The sequence below is a fragment of the Notamacropus eugenii genome, chromosome 7, assembly GCF_028372415.1.
Source record: "Notamacropus eugenii isolate mMacEug1 chromosome 7, mMacEug1.pri_v2, whole genome shotgun sequence".
Taxonomy (NCBI): Eukaryota; Metazoa; Chordata; class Mammalia; order Diprotodontia; family Macropodidae; genus Notamacropus; species Notamacropus eugenii.
Window position 1 is genome coordinate 52,220,245 of NC_092878.1, and position 23,512 is coordinate 52,243,756.

The 23,512-nt window shown below is 41.1% G+C and overlaps 1 long non-coding RNA gene across 1 annotated transcript in view; it reads left to right on the forward strand.

The window, feature by feature from the left end:
• Positions 1–23,512, forward strand: part of LOC140514201 (uncharacterized) — a 57,176-nt gene extending 33,664 nt beyond the window's left edge. Inside the window, exon 5 of the long non-coding RNA XR_011970469.1 lies at positions 23,268–23,512. This is a non-coding gene — a long non-coding RNA (uncharacterized lncRNA). The remainder of the gene's footprint in view (positions 1–23,267) is intronic.

Consider the following 23,512-nt stretch of genomic DNA (forward strand, 5'->3'; position numbering starts at 1 on the left):
GATGGCTTGTGACCTACTGGAATGGGAGCAGCAGGTCTAGTATACCTATTGCATGAGACAGCAGCAGGGACACATAGATGAGGCAGATATGAGAGATCAGAATATAACAAGGGTGGTCTGGGGAACCACCTGATCTATTGAACTAGGAACTTTCCATGGAGCTGGGCATGTAAACTTTGGTGCCTTGGGAAGGAATGCATGCCTGCCCTGACCCCCAGCTAAAAGGAAGTGCACAGCCATCAGGTCAAAGGTTCACCCTTCTTTTTAGGTCAAGTTACAGCTTAAGACTGAATAAGCAAGCCAGAATCATGGCATGTGCAAAGAGTACAAGTCAGCGTAAATAATGGGTCAGAAGTCAAACAGATAGGAGGGAACCAGGATACCCCAAACCAGGAGGTATCACAAAGAAGAAGGACTTCAGATAAAAAAAAGCAGGGATCCAGAGAGGGTTTGAAGGGGAGCAGAACACCAATAGACAGGCCAAATGATCAGTCAGGTCAGGCACCAAAGAAATAGGACAAACAAGAAAAGAGATACACAAATAACAAGGAAAGACTTTAAGAACCACAGTGAAGCTTCAGATTTTGCATACTTCCTGTGATGGCAGCGACCAATCCCTGAGTGTGACTGCCTTTAGGTTTGCAGATACAAATAAATGAGAGAATAAGAGGGGAGTGGAAGGGTATGCCACTTTGCAGTTAGGAGGAGGTTTCAGTCACAGGATGATAGAACTAACTGAAGTTGACCTTAGAGGCTAAGTCTAGCCACCTTCATTTTGTAGAGGAGGAAACTAAGACTTAGGATATTAAGTGATTAGTCCAACATTACAAGGGTAGGAAGTGTCAGACGCAGGAGGTGAACCCACATCCTCTAACTCTATAGGCAGTATACTTGCCTCTGCACCATTCTGGTGGTGGACTTTATTTACATGAGCAAGGGTGAGAGTGCCAGGCCTGGAATAAGGAAGACTCATCTTCCTGGATTCAAATCTGGCCTCAGACACTGGCTGTGGGACCTGGGACAAGTCACTTAACCCTATTTGCCTTAGTTTCCTCATCTATAAAATGAGCTGGAAAAGAAAATGGCAAACCATCCAGTATCTTTGCCAAAAAAACCCCAAATGACAAAGAGTAGGACATGACTGAAATGACACAACCACAATAGCAACTCTCTTAATGGACTGGAATCAGTGGGTCAAAATAGGAAAAAAAATCTTTTAATTCAAGGAACCTTTTGGGGACAGTGGTAAATTCATTTCATCTTGAATTTAGCTTTGGATTCTCTTGTACAATTCCCTCTCCTGTCCCAGCAGGCAGAACCTCTCAGGTACTGTCCCTTGAGTGTCCATGTCCTGTGCCCCAGGGCAATAGAAAGAGGAACCAGAGAGTACAGAAGCTGTCTCTATAGACACACAAAGGATCTGTGTCTTGTGCCAAGCCAAATCTTTTCAGTCATATTTCTTAGAGTTAAAATAGGTAGGAGTCAAATAGTTGATTCCATGTAGCCATTAAAATAATTCCAGCTATGACCCACCCGGCTAAAACTGTTCAGCCCCTTCTGATCCTGCACAGCAGCATCTTAGACCCAGAAAATAACAATGTAAACGCTGATGTTTCCTCTGTCTGCATAAGCTATTAAAAGGCAGCGTAGCATGGTAGATAGGGTGCCATCTTTGGAGTCAAGAAGATCACCTGTGACACATAATAACTGTGTGACCTGGGCAAATGAGTTCACCTTTCAGTGTCCCAGGCAGCACTTGAACAGTATAACTTTTAGTTTGCTGGTCTACATCAGTGGGAAGGTGTTTTCACACCAGGAGTTCCCTTTATTGTTGATGTAAAGATTTGATTGGCTTCTGCATGCAGGATTTTGTGTCCCTTGTTTAAGCCATAGGTGTCCAGGGTGTAGCATGATCATCCTTTGAGGGTAGCAGACTCCCTTCTGCCTCAAAGGCTTATTATCTCTACCACAATGACATCTAAAAGGTCTGGACCAAAAATAATCATAAAAGACACTTATTCAGCTTCCCTTTCTTTCAGCTCCTTTCACATTTTTAAACTATTAACTCTCCTCCTATGCCCCACCTAAAATAAATATTTCCAGAGACAAAAAGAGAAAGAGGGGGAAGAAGGAGTAAGGGAGAGGTAAGGAGAGAGGGTGGTAAGAGAGGGAGAAAGAGAGAAATACCAGTTTGAGATTCTTTGAAACCTCACCCTATTTAAGCCCTGATGATAAATGGTTGAATTAGAGTAGGCTTCTGGGCTTGAGCCAAAGCGCCAGAGGTTAGAGAAGATTAAATTTATTAAATTACATTTCCTGGAATAGTGACATTCAGTCGCTTGCTGTTTTCTACTTACAACTTTGACATGATAGTCCCCTTAAGTAATATGAGCACTCTGCTTTCCAATTCTATATCCTTACCCAATAAGTCTGATTTGTGAAATGGTTCTTTTATTATATTAAAATAAGAAAAACAAATAAAGTAGACAGTTGTGATAGCTGCTTTTTTAGAAAAAGAAAGAATTACGTGCTATAACCATTGTGAAGATTGTTTTATTCAGGAATTGCCGTCATTTGGAATTGAAATGTTCTGGACTAGAACTAGGCTTTAGCTTAAATGTTCCTTTGCTTAATGATCAAATGTGTGTCCTAATGCCAAGCTGGCTGAGGGATTCACTGGGATTTCATCAGATAGACATGATATTTACTGTCCTTTAGAACTTGGCCTGGGAACATGTTCTAATAGCATGATGTTAGACTTAAACAGATAAGGAGGTCACTAAACTATACATAGGAATCCCTGCAAGCTACACATTGACTTAGAAAATCACACATTCATGTTATCTGTGCTTTACTGTATTTTTATTTATTCTGTTAGATATTTCTTAATCACATTTTAATCTGGTTCTTGCTACTCTTGGAAGTGTTATGGGCCACGTGAGGCCCACAGATCACATGTTTAATACCTCTGGTCTTACAGGTAGTGCAGAGGGCATTTTTTCCCTTTTTTTCAGATAAAATATTTTATTTTAAAAAAACCTCAGAAATTAAATGAAAAATGCATTAAATATAATTGCTTAAGTCAAATATCAAGACATGATAAACTCACAAAAGTCATTAACTTTTCTACATATTACTAACAGGGATGAGTAGGTAAATATAGAAACTTTGTTAAAAATATGAAATGCATAAATATACATAGGACTGAACATACCAAAACACACTGCAGATTTATATAAAGTTAAGACTTACCATAGTTGGAGTGATTCGTTTTTCTTGGTTGGACTATGCTGACGCACTTTTAAGTTTAGAAACTTGAGTTCATAGAATCATAAAACTAGAGCTAGGAGGGACTTCATATGCCCTCCTTTTACAGAAAATTGAGGCCCAGGGAAATTAAGTGATGTTATTTAAGACCAAATAGATAGTAAGTATTAGAGGGGGGATCTGAGCCCCAGACTCTGACTCAATGGTCAGTGCTTCTCTTTCCACTGTAGTACAATTCTCAACCTGATACTCATGCTGTGTGTTACAGTGGAAAGTAGACTGAATTTGAAGTCTAAGAGCTGAGATTCAGTCTTGCCTCTGTCACTCACTACCTGAGCAAGTGGGTTTCAGTTTCCCCAGTTGTAAAATGAAGATTGAACTTAAATGGCCTCTAAGATCCATTCCACCGTAAAATCTATACTTGTACTTATTCCTTTAGTTTCCAAGGGAGAGTCATTATCCCTAAACCAGTGATCTGTGTGTGTGTGTTCATCCTTTGTTGCCAAAGAAGACTATGCCATCAGAGAAATGATGACATGACTTGCACTTGACTTTGTTTTGAGTGAGGGAGGGCTGTGCAGGTCACCAGCCTCACTTCTCCAGAGCCATCTGAATCCAGTGACTAGATAGTCATCAGGATGACTGGAGATGACCCAGGAGGAGGTCACTGAGGTTAAGTGACTTGCCCAAGGTCACACAGCTGGTGAATGTCAAGTGTCTGAGGTGAGATTTGAACTCAGGTCTCCCTGACTCCTGAAACCATTGATCTATATGGCTACTGGATACACCTTTACTTTCCGTACATTCCCTAGGGATGCACAGAGAAACAATGATGTGGTTCTTAGGGACCATTTTCCTATCACTTGAAGAATGTCCACACCTTTGCATTGGCCCCTCTGTGACACACACAGCAGGAAGATAGAAATTCTCTTACTCCCTCAGAGGAAAGGATATTCTATATACTTTTCTTTTTCTCTTCTCTCTTGTCCTTCTTCCTGAAATAAACCTGTGGAAGGTTTTCTTAGAGCTACAACAGAACCAGTTCCATGGAACACACACTTTGACTCCATGAGGAGTGACATGCCCATTGACTACTTGCTGGGGGACACAAACTTTGCTTTTCTGATATAACAACTCCTGATGGGTCATCATGTAACCAAGTGAAGTGGGCACAGAGCATCATGGTAGATGGACACACACTTGTGGAGGAAATTTTTCCTTTCAGCAGTCTTTAAGAAATATAGAAAGGCTCTTTCTGTTGTCTCTGGAACCCCCTCTTTGCATAAATTCAGTCCCAGCTCTCCCTTGAACTTCTAGAAATAGTAAGAAAAACTGAACTGAAACTGAGTCAAAAACTCAGAATTGTCAAGGAAGAGGAGATTTTTCCAGAGAGAGAGAGAGTTACCAGGGTGGGGCCAATATCCCTGAAGCAAACCTACTCAAAAAGAAAATTCGAATAACAAGAGGAAACAAGTTAAAAGAGGGGAGGAAGAAAGGAAAAATCCTAAAAACAGGAAGCAGAAGAAGTTTAAAAATCTCAGACATAAGATCCCACACGTAACTAAGTGAAGGAGGACATAGGCTCCGGTGAGCCAGGATGGGAATCTTCTAACACTGGTAAAGGACAGTTGACTTGTCTTAACCAGGCCAAAGGGGAAACATGCACTCCCCACCCCTCCATACCCACTTACAAGCTTGTTTTCTTAAGTTTAAAAAAGTCCAGGGTACAGCATGTGAATGTTATCAAAATTTTAGATTCTCTCTCTAACCTGTTCTCCCCCTGCCCTGAAATCTACGCTAAGGAAGATCCTTTTCCTCTCCCTTCCTAGTTTAACTTGCCAAAATTATGCTAAGTGGCCATCCAATTTAATAAACAGCTTTAAGGGAATCGTAATGGAGATGAATAAGGGAAAGGATAGCACTTCCAAAAGCTGAATGTGCTGGTGGCAGAGGAATGTCTTTCTTCCCCTCCCATTGGTTGGAGGGAAAATAGGAAGTAAGGAGATTGGAAATCAGATGGAATAACCAGATCAGGGGTAGTGGCCTCCCTAGACAATACTCTAGGAAAAAGGGGGAGGAAAGCAAGGGACTGTGAACTGGGCAGCTAGGTGGTGCGGTGGATAGAGTGCCAAGCTTAGAACCAGGAAGACTCATCTTCCTGAATTCAAATCTGACCCCAGACACTTAGGAGCTGTGAGACCCTGGGCAAGTTGCTTCATCCTGTTTGCCTCAGTTTCCTCATCTGTAAAATGAGCTGGGGAAGGAAATGGCAAACCACTCCAACATCTTTGCCAAGAAAACCCCAAATGGGGTCCTGAAGAGTCAGACATGACTAAACCACAACATGAACTGGAGCTGGGCATCTCGTTGGCCACATGTCTAGTGCTTGGTTTGATCTTTTCTCTGTGGCTCAGCTCAAGGCCAGGCCTATTTATGCATCCAACACATCTGATTAACAACTACGCTTCCTGGTCAGTTGGCCAAAATGCTTTCCCAGAGTGGCATTCTGTCCACTTCCTGCATGGCTGCCTTGACTTCTAAAGACACCAGAATTTAGCAGTATCTATAGCTTCCTGCACACCCCATCCCCTCCTACTCTTTTTGGTCCTACTCTGGCATCTCAGTGGCTCTGTTCCCCACCCCCACTCCCAGGTGGGAAGGGGGCAATATGTTTAATATATGATACTCCCCTCTCCAGTCTACAGAAAAAGAATTGGACAGAATGTGGATTACATTTCTATGAGTCAATGTTCAGCAAGACTACAGGAGCATTGCTTTGGGAGCAAGTCACACACGGGGATGATCAGTCTGAGAATGATGAGTTAGTGGGTGTAGTGCTGGACTTAGAGCCAAGGAGACCAGGATTTGAATCCTGTCTTTGCCACTCATTTGCTGTGAGACCATGGGCATGCTCCTCGAGCCTCCATTTCCTCCTCTGCAGAAAAAGATGACTTCTGAGGTCCCTCCTGACTTTGGCTTTTTGATCCTATGATACACTTCAGTTTTCATGTCTCATTTTCTTTTCCAGAAGACCCTTTGCCTGTATTAGTGGTATTACAGTTAATAGCATTGCTGCCAGCTAGCAATGTCAGCAGACGTTATAAATAGTGTAATGCTACAGAGACAACTAGTGGGTTTGTATCTGGGAGGGCACTAACAATTTTTCTGTCATGTCATCTGATCAGTTTGTAGTGCCTTCTGGTAAACAGATGGTCCACAAGCCCCCATGTAAGAAGAGCTTCCCTTTACCCTAGAGAACCAGCCAGCAGTTGCTGCCAAGCCAAATTCCTTGAGGCAGAGTGGTAGAATAACCAACCACTCTGTTCATTTCATGCCAACACCACAGAGGAATTTTCAGCTCTCTCTTCTCTGGTTTTATATGAAGAGATTTTTGAGGCACTGATCCACCAGAACAACCTCGGTGACTTATCAAGCAAACCCCATGTCCTTTTATGGCTTCAGAGAGGAAATGTGCTTTGGATGTTTTTTGACTACTGTGAGTGAATCAGGAGAAATGATGGACAACAGAGACTAAGAAGAGGACAAGAAACTAAACTAAACCCATGATTAGAAAGCACTATTACACCTATTATTTTAAAAATTAAATTAAACATTTTTCAATAAACAAAAAGGAATTTTCTCTCTCTCCCGTCTCCTCCTCCCCCACTGGGAAAAAAGAAAAAGAAAACTCATGTAACAAACATGAATAATCAAGCAAAACAAATCCCCATGTTGGTTTTGTCCAAAGAATGTGTCTCAATCTGCAGCCTGTGTCCATCCCTTCTCTATAAAGGTGGATAATGTGTTTCTTCTGGATCATGGTCAGTCATTGCACTGGTCAGAGCTTTTAAGTCTTTCAGAGATGTATCCTTTACTATGTTGTTATATAAATTGTTCCTGTTCTGCTCTCTTCATTATGCATTAGTTCATACAATTTTTCCTAGGTTTCTATGAAACTAGCCATTTCATTTCCTTTACCACAATAGTATTTCTTTACATTCACATACCTTAATTTGCTCAGGCATTTTCCAGGTGATGGGAACCCCCTTGATTTCCATTTCTTTGCCACAAAACAAAGAGCTGCTATAAGTATTTATGTATCTACAATTCCTTTCTTTTTTTTAATCTTTTTTTTGGGAGGCAGAGACCTAGTAAGGGTATTGCTGGATCAAGGGTATACAATTTAGTAACTTTGGGGCATAGTTCCAAATTGCTTTCCAGACTGACTAGATGAATTCATAACTCTAACAACAGTACATAAATGTACCTGTTTTTGCATAGCTTCTACAACATTTGACATTTTCCCTTTTTTGTCAACTTTTCCAATCTGATGGGTTTGCGGTAGAACCTCATGCTTGTTTTAATTTGCGTTTTTCTAATTAGTGTGACATGGAGCATTATTTGTTACAGTTTGGATATTTTCCTCTGAAAATTGTTTGCTTGTATTCTTTGACCATTTATGAATTGGGTCATATAGCTCTTATAAACTTGGATGAGTACATATTTTGAAAATGAGACTTTATTAAGAAAAACTTCCTGAAAGATGTTTTTTTTCTAGTTCCCTGCTTCCTTTCTAATTCTTCATTGTTTTTGTATGTTCAAAACTTTAAAATTTTATATATCTTGATTTTTGATCACTTGATCACTTAATTTTTTTTTAAATGACCAAATGTCAAATTTAACAGCTTCTTTTATAAATCAGTCCCAGGTAGTGAAAGATGAAATCATTTGGAGATTGCTTGACTATAAAGATGGCTCCAAAAAACATTTCTGGTGACATTGAAATGACTGGAAGAAAAAACTGGCTTATGTTTTGCATGCAAAGAGACCCTGCAAGGGTGCAAGGGTGAAGAGAAAGCAGCTAGCACAACCTAAAGAATCAGTATGGGGAAGGACCACTAATTCTGCCTTGACTATTCTAGTTAATTATAACTTACTGGACATATATCCTATATATATATATGTTCTATAACTTATTGTACATACATACTTACTAGCTCTAAGGTGTTGAAATTGGCCCTTGCCTCAGAATTTATTAAACAAGCTTAATGAATATCATTATCAGTCATACTAGAAAGAACACACATAGTACTCTGTACTGTATACTTCACGTGGTTAAGAAACCAATTTTTTATTTTATGCTGCTGTCATAAAATGGTCGAAAGTAGGGCCATTTATGTACATTCTGAAATAGGAAGCAGTTGAAATCACCCAAGCAAGAGGTATTTGTGGACTATTCCCTAAAGGTCCAATGCTGGGCTCAGTTGTAAATCTAAAGAACTGGATTTTCTGAGGGCTTGTACATCACTGTTTATGGGGTAGGAAGCTGCCTATAGAGTCAGAAACACCTAATTTTTAAAATCCTGCCTCTGGCACAAACTAGCTGTGGTACCATGGGCAACTAACAACTTCTTTAGACAATTCTCTATGACTTGAAGAGTTCCCTATAGATGAGATCACAGTCTAGGACCCTTTCTTCTCTCCCCCCCAAAAATAAAAGACATAATTTGCCTCATTTTACAATTAAGTCATTAAAAATCAGGTTATATCATGCCACTAAAATGTGGCAATTTTTGAAGTTTATTAATTTATGCAGCAAATATTTATTAAGGTTTTAATATATATGATTCACTGTGCTAGATGATGGAATATCTGGTCATTGAACCAGATGGCTCAGGAGGAGAGAGTGAGGTTAGTGACCTTGCACAGCCCTCTCTCACTCAAAACAAAGTCAAGTGCAAATCATGTCATCATTTCTCTGATGTCAAGGTCTTCTTTGAAAATGAAGGATGAACACAACAATGGATGGAGGATATAGAAAATTAAGCAAGATATGATCCTTACACTCAAGGAATTGATAGTCTAGTAGGGCTGATAAGTTATTCATAAATTCCATTGCAATCAAAGGATTTCAAATTGGACTAGACCCCCATTTTACAGTTGAGGAAACAGAGGTTAAATGACTTGGCCAGGTTCACACAGCTAGTAAGTATCTGAGTTTGGATTTGAACTGTGGTCTTCCTGACTCAAGGTTCTGTGCTCCATCCCCTGAGCTGCCTAGTGGCTTTTCTTACTTATTACTTGTGTGACCTTGAGTACATTTCATTGATCAGAACTTGACCTGGATCAGTTTCTTCACCTACAAAATGTGGGATTGGGCTATATGACTTCTGAGATCCCCTCTATCTCCAAATTTATGATCCTAAAAGATAACACTACTGCCTGAGGACTCAAGGAAGACTTCCTGCAGGAGGTGGTGATTGATTTAAAAGACATGTAGGCCATCAGCCAATCTTAGTAGCACTTAGTAGGTGTTTCTTTTGTGCCCACACTAAGCAATGGGTTTACAAAGAAAGGCAAAAACAATGAACCAGTAGAGACTAGAAAGAAGTCACTCTGGACTTAGGTAATTACCACCACAGCAGCAATAATAATAGCTAGCGTTGATATAGCACTTGAAGGTTTGCAAAGTGTTTTGTAAATATCATCTCCACAAGCAGCAACATGGAAAAATTAAGGAGGTGTTTGGGGAACAGCGAATCAGCCTGTTTGGCTTGAGCAACAGAAGGGGGAAAAGTGTGAGAGCAACTTTAACATGTTTTTGCTGTCTGATGATGGGCTGGGCTGGATCTTACCAACTAGTGATAATTCATGCTACAAACTGCTTGATTTATAGTAGCAAACTTTAAAAAAATGTTCCAAGAAATTATCAATGACCCTGCATTGCTAAACCAAGCCCTTTGCCAGCTAGCAACCCCAGAAAATCTGTTCTCATGAAAGGAGGTAATCATCCCAGTAGCTTTCCACTGACCCGACACCATCCTTAGTGTAAGATGAGGCAGTGGTTTGTTACAGAATTGGGTACAAAGTTAACAAAACCAGCTTTTAAAGTGACATTTCAGAAATGTCATGGGTAAAAAGTATGTGTAAAATTGATCATTATGCCATGCAGTCCTAAAAAGATCAGGACAGACCATCTACTTGAATCTACTTCCACACAACTTTTTGCATATAATTTGCATCAGCAGACATGAAAGAACTTTCTTATGACCAAGAAATGTTTTAATTGCATGATTGGAAATACAGTAAGTCCTGACGTTAACACTTACTTGCTCTGTTATCTTAGGCAAGTCTGAGACCTTCCTGAGCCTCAGTTTTTCCATCTGTGAAATGGGCATGATAATGTCCATTTGCTCTCAGGGTTATGTTGAAGAAAGTGCTGTGTAAACCTGGAAACCTTTTAGAACTGTCATTGGAAGAGCTACTATTGTTCAAACTGTTCTTTATTCATAGTATAGGATTCAGGAGGGATATAGAGGAAGCTAGGTGGCATAGTGGACAGACCGCCAGCCCTAGAGTCAGGAAGACTCATCTTCATGAGTTCAAATCCCGCCTCAGATACTTCCTAGCTGTGTGATTCTGGACAAGTCACTTAATCCTACTTGCCTCTATTTCTTCATCTGTAAAATGAGCTGGAGAAGGAAATGGCAGACCACTCCAGTATCTTTGCCAAGAAAACCCCCAAAAGGGTCATGAAGATGCAGAAGGCAGGGATGATTTTGTTTTTTCTTTATATCCTCATCAACTTTATGATTCCTCCTACAGTAATAGTCATTTAATGAATATTTGTTGAATTGAACTCAAACAGTATTGGACTAAGACTTAGGAGGCTTGGGTTCTAAACCTGCATTTGCCACTGACCAGCTCTGTGTCCTTGATGAAGACATTCTACTCCTCCCTCCATGCCTCATTTTCTTCATTTGTAAGTAAGGTGGTTGGACCAGATCATTTTGAAGGTCCATTTCAGCTCAAACTAACTTTTACAGTAGTATGTACTGTGTATTCTATTAAAAGTTTTGGTTTTGTACTTTACTTTGACCACAACACATCAGCTCAACATGAAAACAGCTCAGGACTGACCTCCCAGTTCCCTTTCCATGTGTGTCTCATTGTAGTATATTAGTGGGTTGGCTCATAGAACTCCTAGCCATGCATACTTTGGAATCTTTCAGGGGAAAACATGTGCTCTGGCCAGTCAGCACCCAGGAGTTCCTGAACTTTTGAAATTATGAGGTAGGTATTAGAGATGAAAAGGTCAGTGTCTTAGGATCAATGTTCAGTCATCTGTACACAGGGAAAGAAACAAAGCAGAGGAGACTGCCAGACTTGCAATCCAGTTTTGGCCTCACCTTGTCAAGCATTTGTTCCCACTCTCATATGCATAAAGCCATAGCAGCTGCTGGAAAGGGGCTGGGGAGGGTCAGATAGACAGAAACATTATCTCCCACCACTGGGAAATCCTAGGGAGAGCCAGTGTTGGCTGCTCCCCCAACAAAGAGGCCAGGTAGAAAGAGACTGGAAGCTATTTTTCCTAGTGGCTCACAAAGTGGGTAGCTCTACTTGATTTAGTTGCTTATGCTTTTTGGCACAGCACTACATACCTCTCCTCCCCATCATGGGGACCATAGGACCAACTGGAAGCATCTGGTTCCACATTTCCTTTAGTTAGGGGACAGAGGACATGTGTTCCATGTATCTAAAGGATGCAAGTCCATCTCCACGGGAATTCTATCCTTTTCCTAAGCTAGGGTTAAACCCCAAAGTAGAGAAAATCCACTATCTAAATGTGAGGGAAAAGGCAGTAGGATTTGTCTTATCAAATGGCTTCCTGAGCCTTATAAAAACCTGTAGCTATCATGTTAGAATATGCAACCTCAGACACTTTGCAGACCTTTTCTCCTCAACAATGAATTCTGTCCTCCTAGAACTAGTTTCTTGTCCTTCTCATGTTAGCTGTACGTTGCCTCTCCTGAACCGTGTATCAAGAACTTGGAGGATAATGGAATAATGGATGTAGTTTTTACCTTGCCTAAGGAAAATTTCTGACAGCACTCAATTCCATATATACACATAAATTCCTCTTCCCTTGAGTTCCTTCCTGAGGAATGGCCTAGTTTCTGTATCAGCAAGGACCCCAGCATACACTGGAGGGCCTGCTCTACAGGTTCTTAGATCTGCTTTTCTAAAAGGAAAGCAACTTTGAGAGGTCAACAATCTACTTTAATCAAGCACATATATCATTCACTTAGTTCAGGGGAAAAAAATCAGCACCTTGAACTTCAGAGAAATAAAAACCAGCAGACAGGGCTTCCAACTGTCTGACCGTAAACAATATATACATCACAATTCAACAGGCAGATCCAACTGTCTGACCATTACATACGTACATAGGGTAAAGCACCAACATCTGTATTTTCAAAGCCAGGAGACTGCTTAGCAGCTGCCTAGAATCTCATCTGGCCAAACAAACACATACAGTGAGTAAGCCCCAAAGTAAAACCTTACCTCAGAGTATTTATGCACTTTTTAGAACAGGAAGGTATGACCCTATGCCCCAGTGCCTTAATAGAAATTAACAAAAGCTATTGAGACCTATTAATGGGCAGGGAAGATCTTTAACTCTTCTTCCACCTACCATTAACCTTAAATTCCCATTACAGTTTCTTACTATGCTATCTACTGAATACTTTTTTAGTCCTCCTAGCAGAAGTCTCAGAGCGTACTTAGCAAATAGTACACATTGTTAAGGTCCTTACTCTATCCTTTGAGGACCATAAAATGCAGGCGTAGCATCAGAGTCTATCTAAGGTTCTCTGATTTGAGTACTCCATGATTTTCTTGGGGGTCAAGAGATAAAGCTTTCCTAGCCCTTCCATTTCCCCCTTCCCCTTTAAAATCATTATGGGGTTAACACCATGATTATTTTTGGACGCCAGTTTGTCGGCTGTGTGTCCTTCAGTCATCTCTCAAGGTTAAGGTGCCAAATCCCAACTAATAAAATCAGGGTGTGAAGGAGAGCCAGTATGGTACAATGCAATGGATGTTAGATTTGGAGGCAGGGGACCCAGTCAAGTCAACAAACATTGATTAAGTGCTTACTACATTCCAAGCCCTAGAGATGCAAAGAAAGGCAAAACCAAAACAAAACCAAAAACCCATCCCAGCCTCTCAAGAAACAAACCAATCTTTGTTCTGGAAGAGCTCAGTCTGATGGGGGAGGCAACATACAAACAGCTATGTACAAATAAGATATGTACAGGATACAATTCCAACTCTACAAAGTATGTCTTGTGTGACCTTGGACAAATCACTTAGCCTCTCCGGGTCTCAGCTTTCCCCTCTGTAAAATGAGAGGGTTGGACTCTGGAGTTCCTTGTAGCTCCAAAACTGTCGTCCTGAGGTCCGTAAAGATAAGGATGGTCTCATTTTTTATCTTTGGCACTTAGTAAATACTTGTGGAGCTGAAGGATGAGTAAAGAAAGACTGTAAGTCTTGAGCTTAGAGGTTGGCCCAGTTTTGAGTTCCAAAAACATCTTCTTCCATTTTTTTCAATCCCAGGGCAGTTTTGTAACAGTCACATAAAACTACATTAACAAAGACATCACGATCTCATGAAAGAAGCACTGAAAGAGGAGTCAGGAAATCAGGGCTTTAGTCCCTTGCTCGGCCACTTAAAAGCAGAGTGGCCTTGGACAGATCATTTACATTCTCTGAACGCCACCTTCTTTACTAATAATGGGGACGCATGAACCAGATGATCTGTAGGGATGCTTTCAGTTCTGTGATTTGGGGCACTGAAAAAATAATTTGTATTTTTTTTAGTGCTTTCAAAGTGTTGTAATCAAGTGTCAACACTAAAAAAAAAAAAGGAATATAAGGCTAGATGTGCACAAGGAAAGCTCAAGAAGTACAATAAAAGTATATGACTTAGCCTATCCAGGGCTTTGGAAGAGTTAGATTTGTAATAGCAAATCCATATTTTTATTGGCTGGGTATGAGAATTTGGGGGAAGGGGGTAATCCTCAGATGCTCCCAGAACCCACAGAGACAGGCATCAGGGCTAGAAAATCTGGTTGTTACAGTACTGACCGCGGCTATGCACAGGGTTCTCATGTTTCCAGTACGGCCTCTCTAGGGAAGGCCAATCTGAATGACATGTGTCTCATGGCAGGGGCTTAACTGATGTCACGTGCACAGCACAGCTTTCTAGAAAAGGCAATGTATGAAATGTCTTAGTGTATAAGCACTAAATCAGCCCTTCATGATGAGTTCACTCCCTAATTTTACTTTCATCATCCGGCTTAGCATTTTGGCTTGTACAACCTTGCTAATTTGTACTTAGCAAAGGTGTGTGTGTGTGTGTGTGTGTGCGCGTGTGTGCGTGTGTGTGTGAATGCCTATATATAAATAACATTAAATATAATATAGTAGTATAGTTAGAACAATTTGGGCTCCTAGGCAGAGATACAGAGAGAGAAAGGACCCTACCCCCACCCCTTCCATTATGTCCCTGAGCTTGCCAGCTAAGCATAATAAATGATTTTCTCAGTCCCTGGCACAAGTTTCTGAGTGTACTTAACAAATAGTGTGTGTGATTAAGGGCCTCACTCCACTCTTTGGGGACACCAGCAATTCAGGCATGGAATTATAATTTAATTTGGAGAGACTCTTTTTTGAGTCATGCTACACCATAGAAAGAGCCAGGCTTGGAGTCAGGAAGACTGGGGTTTGAATCCCACTTCTAACACTGAACTAGCTGCATGACCACAGACAAGACATTCAGCTCCTGAGCTTCAATTTTTTCCTCTGTAAAATAGAGATAATAACAGCAATTCATCTCACAGGGTTGTTTTAAGGATCAAATGAGATGTTTATGTAAAGCATTTTGTAAACACTAAAATGCTACATGCATATGAACTGTCATTATTCATTTGCTGCCAAAGGGCCAGGTGGTCTTAGTGGGACTGTGTATACCTTTTCCTAGAATCTCAGAGACCAGGAGGGCCAAGGCTTGGGGAGAAGTGTGCTAGGGGAAGTAGTGGTAGGACATAGGAGAGGATTACTCCCCCAGTCTCCACTACCCAGGAGAAAAATGCTTCTTCCTAGGAGTCAAAAATAATTCCCAGAAAAGGACTAGCAAAACCTGGGAATTGGCAAAACCTGCCACATCAGATCTCTTCTCCAGACAAAGAGGTATGTGAATGGTGAAAGAAGTATTACCAACAAGCCCAGGGCTGAAAAAGAAACAAAATTAGACAGCCAGCGTGACAGAGACACAGACAACCTGTATGGAACAAAGAGGGGAGAAGGGAAAGAAAAGTAGAGACAGGTGGACAGAGACAGAGAAAGACAAAGAGACACAGAGAGAGGGGCAATAAAGAGGGGAGAAGGAAGGTGGGGAAAAGAGGGGAGAGGAAGAGGAAAAGGGAGAGAGGGCGAGACAGAGAGAAAAAGAGAGAGAGGGAGGGAGGGAGAGAAAGAGTGAGTGAGAGAGAGAGAGTGTGAACATTTAGGTGGACAGTTAATTAACATAAAAAAAGACAGGAGTGATTTCCTCCACTAAATCTCCCACCATTCTTGTCCTTATACTGAACGTGGGAATTGGAGATGGTTCCAGGAAGGGTTTTGGAGGCTCCTCTTCCAAAACGTTGCCTTTTTGTCTTTGACACAGAATAGGAGGAAGAAAACGCAACAGCTATGAAAGATGCATCTAAAACTCTCAGTGCTTTCTTCAGAATTCACATTCATTCATTCAACAAACTAGCTAGGTGTCTGGGTAGCTGGAATGCCAGTTTTAGAGTCAGGAAGACTGGAGTTCAAATTCAGTCTCAGACACTTAATAGCTGTGTGACTCTGGGCAAGTCACTTAACCTCTGTTTGCCTCATCTATAAAATGGGGATAATAATAGCACCTACCTCCCAGGGTAGTTGCTCAGGTTAAGTAAAATAATAATTACAAACCATTTAGCACATTGCCTGGTACACAGTAAAAGCTGTATAAATGTTAGCTACTATTGTTATTTATCTAGTGTACATCAGATACTGCCTTAGACGCAAGGGTTACAAAGATTGCAAAAAGTCCCTAATTTTGAGGAGTTAACATTTTAATGGAAGTAAATAGCCTGAGCGCAGAAAAGTAAATCTGACAAGTATACAAAGTCATTTTCAGAAGGGTAGGACACCAACCACTGGGGTGGGAAGAGGGGGAGGCAATCAAGATAGACTTCCTGTGGATAGTCATTACTGAATCAGCATTTGAGCTGAACTTTGAAGGAAGATAGGGATTGAGGAGAGAGTATGTTCTAGATGTGGGGGGGCATCTGTAAAATGAGAAGTTTGGACTCTGATTCCAAAATCCACTTCTGGCGTTCAGAGGACAGCCATCCTCTCCCTCTACAATGCCTAAGTGTTACTGCCTAGAAAAGAACCTAGGAAATGTCCACGGGAGGACACCAGGACTCTGATATTATCCATACCGAAGTATGGATCCTCTGAAAAATCTGTAGAAAAACACAATGAGAACTTGTGGGGAGGTTGCAATCTGCATCAGTGAAGGGAGTTCCTGAGCTGATGAAATTACAAACATGACAGTGGACCAAAGTACCAAACATGCCACAAATCATGAGATATGTTGGCTAATGAGTTGGCTGCCCTCCCCACTCCCACCATGGCTGCTCCAGGCATTAGATGTGTCTACTGTGTTTCTTCCAGTTGTAGGGGGAAATACTTCTGTCAGGGCAGGAACTATTTAATTTTTTTTCTTTATAACTCTAGGGCCTACTGTCATGCTTGGTATATAGGGATAAGGACTGAACCTGAGAATGCATTGGCATTGGGAACTCCCAGGTGAAGAAAGTCCCTCCACCAAGGCAGGTCTGCATGTTCTTCCCAATTCACAGTCTTAGATAACCTTGCCCAAGGTCACACAAGCCAGTACATGTCATTGGCAGAATGAAAACCCCAGTTTTCCTGGCCTTGAGGCCCATTCCCTAGCAGCTACATCATGCTATCTCTCTGCTTGCTGTGTATCATAGGCACTTGTTGAATTGAATTCATGGCCCTTCAATTTATTTTATGTCTATGTATCTGTGTAGATAGATACATGGAGATACATACACACATACTGAGGTTTTCATGTGTGAATTCTGGATCCATTTGTACCAAAGTATAGAATTAACCAAAAAGATCTGCAACTGTTACAGTGTCTGCAAAGCTCTGCTTCAGTCTGAATGGTAACTCCCAAAAGGCAGAGCAAGGTTAAGGATAAAGTCCCTGAAAAGCCTGTTGTTTCAAGTGTGAGCAGCCTCTGCATTCTGCTTATCTAGGCTAAAGGAACATTTTTATTCTTGGTCATTTATTCCCAAGGTCACTCTCTTGGGTGGTGGTATTTTTGTTTTGGAGGGTTTGTTTAAAGGAAGGGGGAATAAAGAGTTTTAATTTCATTATCTTGTAGACTGCATCTGATAATTTTTTTTCTCCCTCTGAGTTTTAAAATAATATTATTTTTCTTTACCTGAGAAATTTTAAAGTTTCAATGAGAGGAGTGGGGTGAGGTGGGGTTTTCAACATCCTGATCAAATGCCTCATTGTGTCAGGGGCTCTTAAAAGCTATGCCTGGAGTTCCTCAGCTTTGGAACATCCTACCACACTGGAAAAGCATTGAGAAGAGACCCAGTGACAGACGTTGTCTAAGGATCAGTTGAGGAAATTTCAGAGAATCTCACAACCAAAAGATTGGTCACCAACTGTTGAATTTGTGGGCCAGGGCAGTCGTTCACTGAGGCATACTGGGATTATAATCTGCCTTGATGTGCCACCCACATGGATCTCTTCTCCATCTCTTCCTTCTGCTTCCTAGTCCTTCTTTCTCCTCTTCACACCCCCTGGTGCTTCCATCTTGATCCAAGGTCACCCTTTGACTGAGTCGTGTAGGTGATGTCAGCAAAATGTCATGAAAGTCCTATGTGACAGCATTCTGCTTTCTTTTCAACTCATGGTAAGAGGCAGAGAAGACAATCAACAAATATTTGTATTAAGTGCTTACTATACGCCGGGCACAGTGCTTATTGTTTGTTTGTTGATTACTTTAAAAGCACTTCAGTTGGCAGATGAAAATACTGCCTTCAAGGTTTTCTTCCAACAAGATGATTCATACCCACACATCTGAATTATCTGATTCCTTGAAAGATGTAACAACAGAGAAAAACCTAGTTAAATGACTTCCAGTCATAGATGCAAGATAAGGCATAAGACATGGAGACATGCTTGCCAAAGTTTTAACCATTGCGATAGAAAAGATCTGGTGTAGAATCTAAATTAAGAGAGATTCCCTATGGGTTAGGAGGTCCTCCAGATACTTCTATTTGCAGATGACACTGTGCTAATTATATCAATCCCAGAGACCGCATAGAGATCTGCAAACACCGAAAGAGTTTGGCCTAACTATTCATATAGATAAACCAAGTGGATGAAGACTATGTACTGTCTAGTCAGTCAATAAGCCTTTAGTACTTCTATGTGCCAGTCCCAGATTATGACATGTAGTTAGATGGACAACCCATAGAATTTTTCCATTAGTATAATAGTGAATGTGATAGTGAAGACTTCTCAGGGACCTAACCCTAAAGTAGATCTGACCCTGGGCCTAAGTTTCAATTTCTTGGGAATCAAGTGACACGGGGCACTCGAAATTGTGAAGCCACCTTACCATCCCTCTCCCCTTGTTTGCTCAATTTCATTTCCTTATTCCTTGTATCTGGGGCAAATTTCTGAAAAGAAGTTGCTTGCTCAGGCTCTTGACTAAAAGGGTAAGGGGAGTGGGTTTGTGGTTTTTGACTATATAATCATGCTTCTGTGTGGGATAAAAAGACCCTTACTCAAAATTTTAAATAAATGAAGAGGTTTCTCAACAAGAACAGAAAGAAAAGGATTTATTACAATTCTCGAGAAAGGGACGTCCTTCCACCAGGTCGGGGAATCTGGTAGAGGGAGACAACTTACAGAAATTGAAGCACAATTTTTATACCCTAATGCAGAGAATCCCACCTCTCCATTGGCTGGGAGGCGGGCTCATAATCTGAGCCTGAAAAACTAGACAAATCCCAGGAAATCTTCACCTATCCCAATACAATTACCTCATCTAATATCTAACTTAATATCTAACTTAACTGCTAATGTGGCTTTAGAAAGGAGGGGAGGGGGAGAAGTGGGAACTTCTTGTTGTTGATGTGGCAACAGTACAACAAACAAAGGGGAGATTTGAGTAACTTCCAAGTTTCGCCTACAGCCCATAGCACTTTCACAAAGAAAGCTGGTAGCTGGTAAGGGGTGGGGGTGGGGGGGGGCAACTGACCATCTACAAGCCCTGGATACCTGAGTTTCAGGTATCCAGAGAGAGAAGCCTTATGGGAGAGAAATTTTCTTTAAAAAATCCCATATTCCCCATATTTTTATTCTGAAAAGTCTTCACAATCTCCTCATCTCACTTACTTCTGCTTCTGTACTGTGCCTCCCTTCTCTAGACTGCCTAGTGAAGGTGACACCTGCTTCTTGTGAAAACCTGTTTGTACCTTGAGATGCCTCCGAGTAGTCAATTTGAGTAGGGGGTCTCGCCATTCCACACATTAGTCTATAATCGAGCTATTATATATGCACATGTATGCATGCATACACATGAATATGTATATATATGTGTGTGTGTGTGTGCGTGCGTGTATGTAGGGACAGAATGGACACATTCATTGGGTCTGGAATTAAGCTAGAGCAGGAGATGTGGTTGGAAAGGACTGCCTTCAGAAAACTTTAAAGTTTCTTTAAATACCCCAAGCTTCTTCCCAAAAGGTCTGTCACTTAAAACATGAATATTATTCTTATGGTGTGTGGGTCTTAGATTCTCCTTACCAATGATGAGCATGGAGAAGCACAATGTGGGGGTAAACGAGCTGGCAAGCTACAACCTATAGTCAGTCAATAAACATTTATTAAGTGTCCTTTATGGGCTAGGCATTCTAAAGAAAATCAAAAGATAGTTCCTGCCCTCTGGAATTCACAGTCTGATGGAGGAGACAGTACATAAAAAAAGCTGAAAAGGTGGTGGGGGGCGGCTAACTGGGCCATGATGAAGTCCAGGAGTGTGGTGGTGGGGGGAATGGTGAGGTTAGGAAATGAGGGGATGGCTTTCTGATGCCTTCCTTAAATGGAGGATCTGGAAGAAGCCCTACCAACTTCATCCTCTCTAGTCAGAAAGAGACAGGGGCACGAGGTGGGACCGGGGTACAGAGGAAGTGTGTTTCAGGGTTGATGTAATCTTGCAGGATAATGAGGCTCTGGAGACAAGAAGTCAGAAATTTAGAAGAGGGACCAGAATAAAATAAACAATCAGAGAAATATAAAATTCAACAAGAAGGGCGGGTCCCCTGGCAAGAGACAATAAAACAGGCAGAGAGCAGCACTACCCATGAGTTTTCTGGAGGACCTGGATACCAATCACCAATGATTTGTGTCATTGCAGGGGAATACCCAAACTGTTGAGATCACAGATTCACTTTACATTCAGATTTGTTCACAATTCACTAACGAATTGGGCAAAAAATAAGGGGCTTCAGTACTGTCATCTCAGAATCTGAGGGATTCTTAGCTGAGAAGGCCCTACCTCTCCGTTGAGCAAAACAGTACCTATTGCTTTTAGACAAACTCCCAAAGTGAGCTAGATTCAAGTCTAAAAAAAATGAGAACTAAGAAATGAGAAAATAGCAGAAACTCTCTGGTTCAGATTTACTTTCTTAATTTCACAGTATCTTAGAGGTTGGAGCAGCTAGGTGGCATAGTGGATAGAGGGCCAGGCCTGGAGTTAGGAAGACTCATCTTCCTGAGTTCAAATCTGGCCTCACACACTTACTAGCTGTATAACTCTGAGCAACCTAACCCTGTTTGCCTCAGTTTTCTTATCTATAAAATGAGCTGGAGAAGGAGATGGTAAACCACTCCAGACCACAGTCAAGACAAACCCAAATAGGGTCATGAAGAGTCAGACACAACTAAAAACAACCACATCTTAGAGTTACACAGGGCATTTTTGTCCATTGTATGAATATCTTCTCTAATATCTTTGACATATAAGCATCTAGACTCCACTTTGATATTTCCAGTGAGGAGGGACTCATTAAAATGGCAGGCTGTTTCATTTTGGGACATCACCAGTCATTAGGCAGTTCTTCCATAATATAGAAGAAGGTGCACTGCCTCTGCAGTCACCTGGTGTGCTAACAGCCATTCTTGCTTTCTGCAGACATTGTGAGCAGTTAGGGGCTCTTGTTATCCCTCCCCTCTATCCAGGGACCTGGGTTCAGATACCACCTGTGATACTTCTCAATTGGCAACATCCAGCAAGCACTTAACAATTCTGGCCCTCAGCTTCCTCATTTGTGAAAAGATGACCCTGGAGGGCCCTACCAATTCTAGGTCTGTGATCTCTAAGTTCCTTATATTGAATAGAAATCAGTCTTCATTTAGCATTTGCCCGTTGGCCTAAACTCCACTTGAGGGTTCTTTTCTTTTTGCCACACTCTTGGCTTCAGAATAATTATCAATAGTAACTGTTGCTCTTTCCCTCCCAGCTCCATTTACTTATTTTTTTTCCTTTCTTTTGCTCTGTTTACTTCTCAAAGAGGCCTATTCACAGAATGGGAATTACCTCACTCTAAGTGAGTACCTCAATAGGCCAGGTGCATCCTGGGCCTTCTCCAGTCATTCTGATGAATATCTGGTCACTGGATCCAGATGGCCGAGGAGGAGAAGTGAGGCAGGTGACCTTGCACAGCCCTCCCTCACTCAAGTCATGTCATCATTGCTCTGATGACGTGGTCTTCTTCAAAAACGAAGGACGAACACAGACCAGGCCCATTGGATCTAGTTCCCTACTGGAGTTGGTTACACATCCTAAATCAACTCCCTCTTCCAGAGGATAGCAATTCAAAATATTTAAAGAGAGTGATTATCTCTCCCCTGGGTCTTCTCCAGCCTTAACTTCCATTACCACATCAGGACTTTTAAGTCCTCTAACCAGCCTGGCTGCCATCCTCTAGACACCCTCCAGCTTGCCAATATCCTCCCTTAAGCATGACACCAGAAATGACCTGTCTGGTGAAGAGTGCAGTGATATGATGAACTCCCTTGCTCCAGGCATTCTGCCTTTGTTTCATAATGATGACAAGGCAGCATGATATTCCTTGATGGTCATAGCATACTGTGACATCACAGAACTTGCAGAAAACAATAATTCCCAGGACATTTTCACAAGAACTGCTCAATCTAGGTCCTGTACTTAGGGTTTTTATTTTTTTAAACATAAGTAAGGGACTCTACATTTAGCCCTGTTTCATTTCATCAGCTTGGAACAGTGGTTCTGCTGCATTTGGAGTCACAGGATCCAAGTCTTTATCTTGGCTCTTCCACTTACTACATGTGTGACCTCATGCCCCAGTTTCCTGGACATTAAGATGAGTGAGTTGGATTAGATGGCCTCTTAAGGTATCTTCCAGGTCTAAAAATATGAATTTCTTAGATTCGGCCCGTCGTTCCAATACTGCCCTTAGTATCCCCCAATGTAGTAGCTGTGTAAAGATCCAGCGATCCAAAGGTAACTACAAGCTGTAGAAGTCAGCAATGTGTTTTATAGGCCTGTGTTTTCGCCGATATAAGGAATTCCTGGATAAGGAAAAGAAGTGATGGCGTCTGAATGCAGATCAAAGCATAACTATTTTTACTTTTTTTTTTTATGATTTTCTCCTTTTGATCTGTTTCACAGCATGACTGATGTGGAAATATGTTTCACATGATTGTACACCTATAAGCTATAACTGCTTATCATCTAAAGGACAGGGGAGGGGAGGGAGAAAAATTTGGAACTCAATTTTAAAAAAAAATGAATGTTAAAAATTGTCTTTACATACAATTGGAAAAGTAAATTGCTATTTCAAAGTAAAAAAAAAAGTCTTAGAGGATTCTCTAAGCTTAATTAACCTGAGAGGTTAAAGTGATTTGTCCAGTTACATAGTCAGTATTTTTGAAAATTGGGATATTTGTCTCTTCAATCTTTCCTGTCTCCTTACCTATGTTGAATTCTAGTTCCTTTCTAATCATGTCTGTTTGACTTTTTCCAGATCCATCTTGATAAAGGAACTGAGTGAAGACTCGATAGATGTGATGGGAAGAGGGGTAAATTTGAATTCTGGCCTCGGTTCAAATCTTGGCTCTGTTACTTACTCTTTACTTTGGCAAGTGACTTAATGTCTCTGGGCCTCAATTTCCTCACATGTAATATGAAGGGATTGCATTAGATGATCTCTAAGGTCCCTTCCAGCTCCAAATCCTATAAAAATTACTGCTTTAAGTATCCCTTCATGAG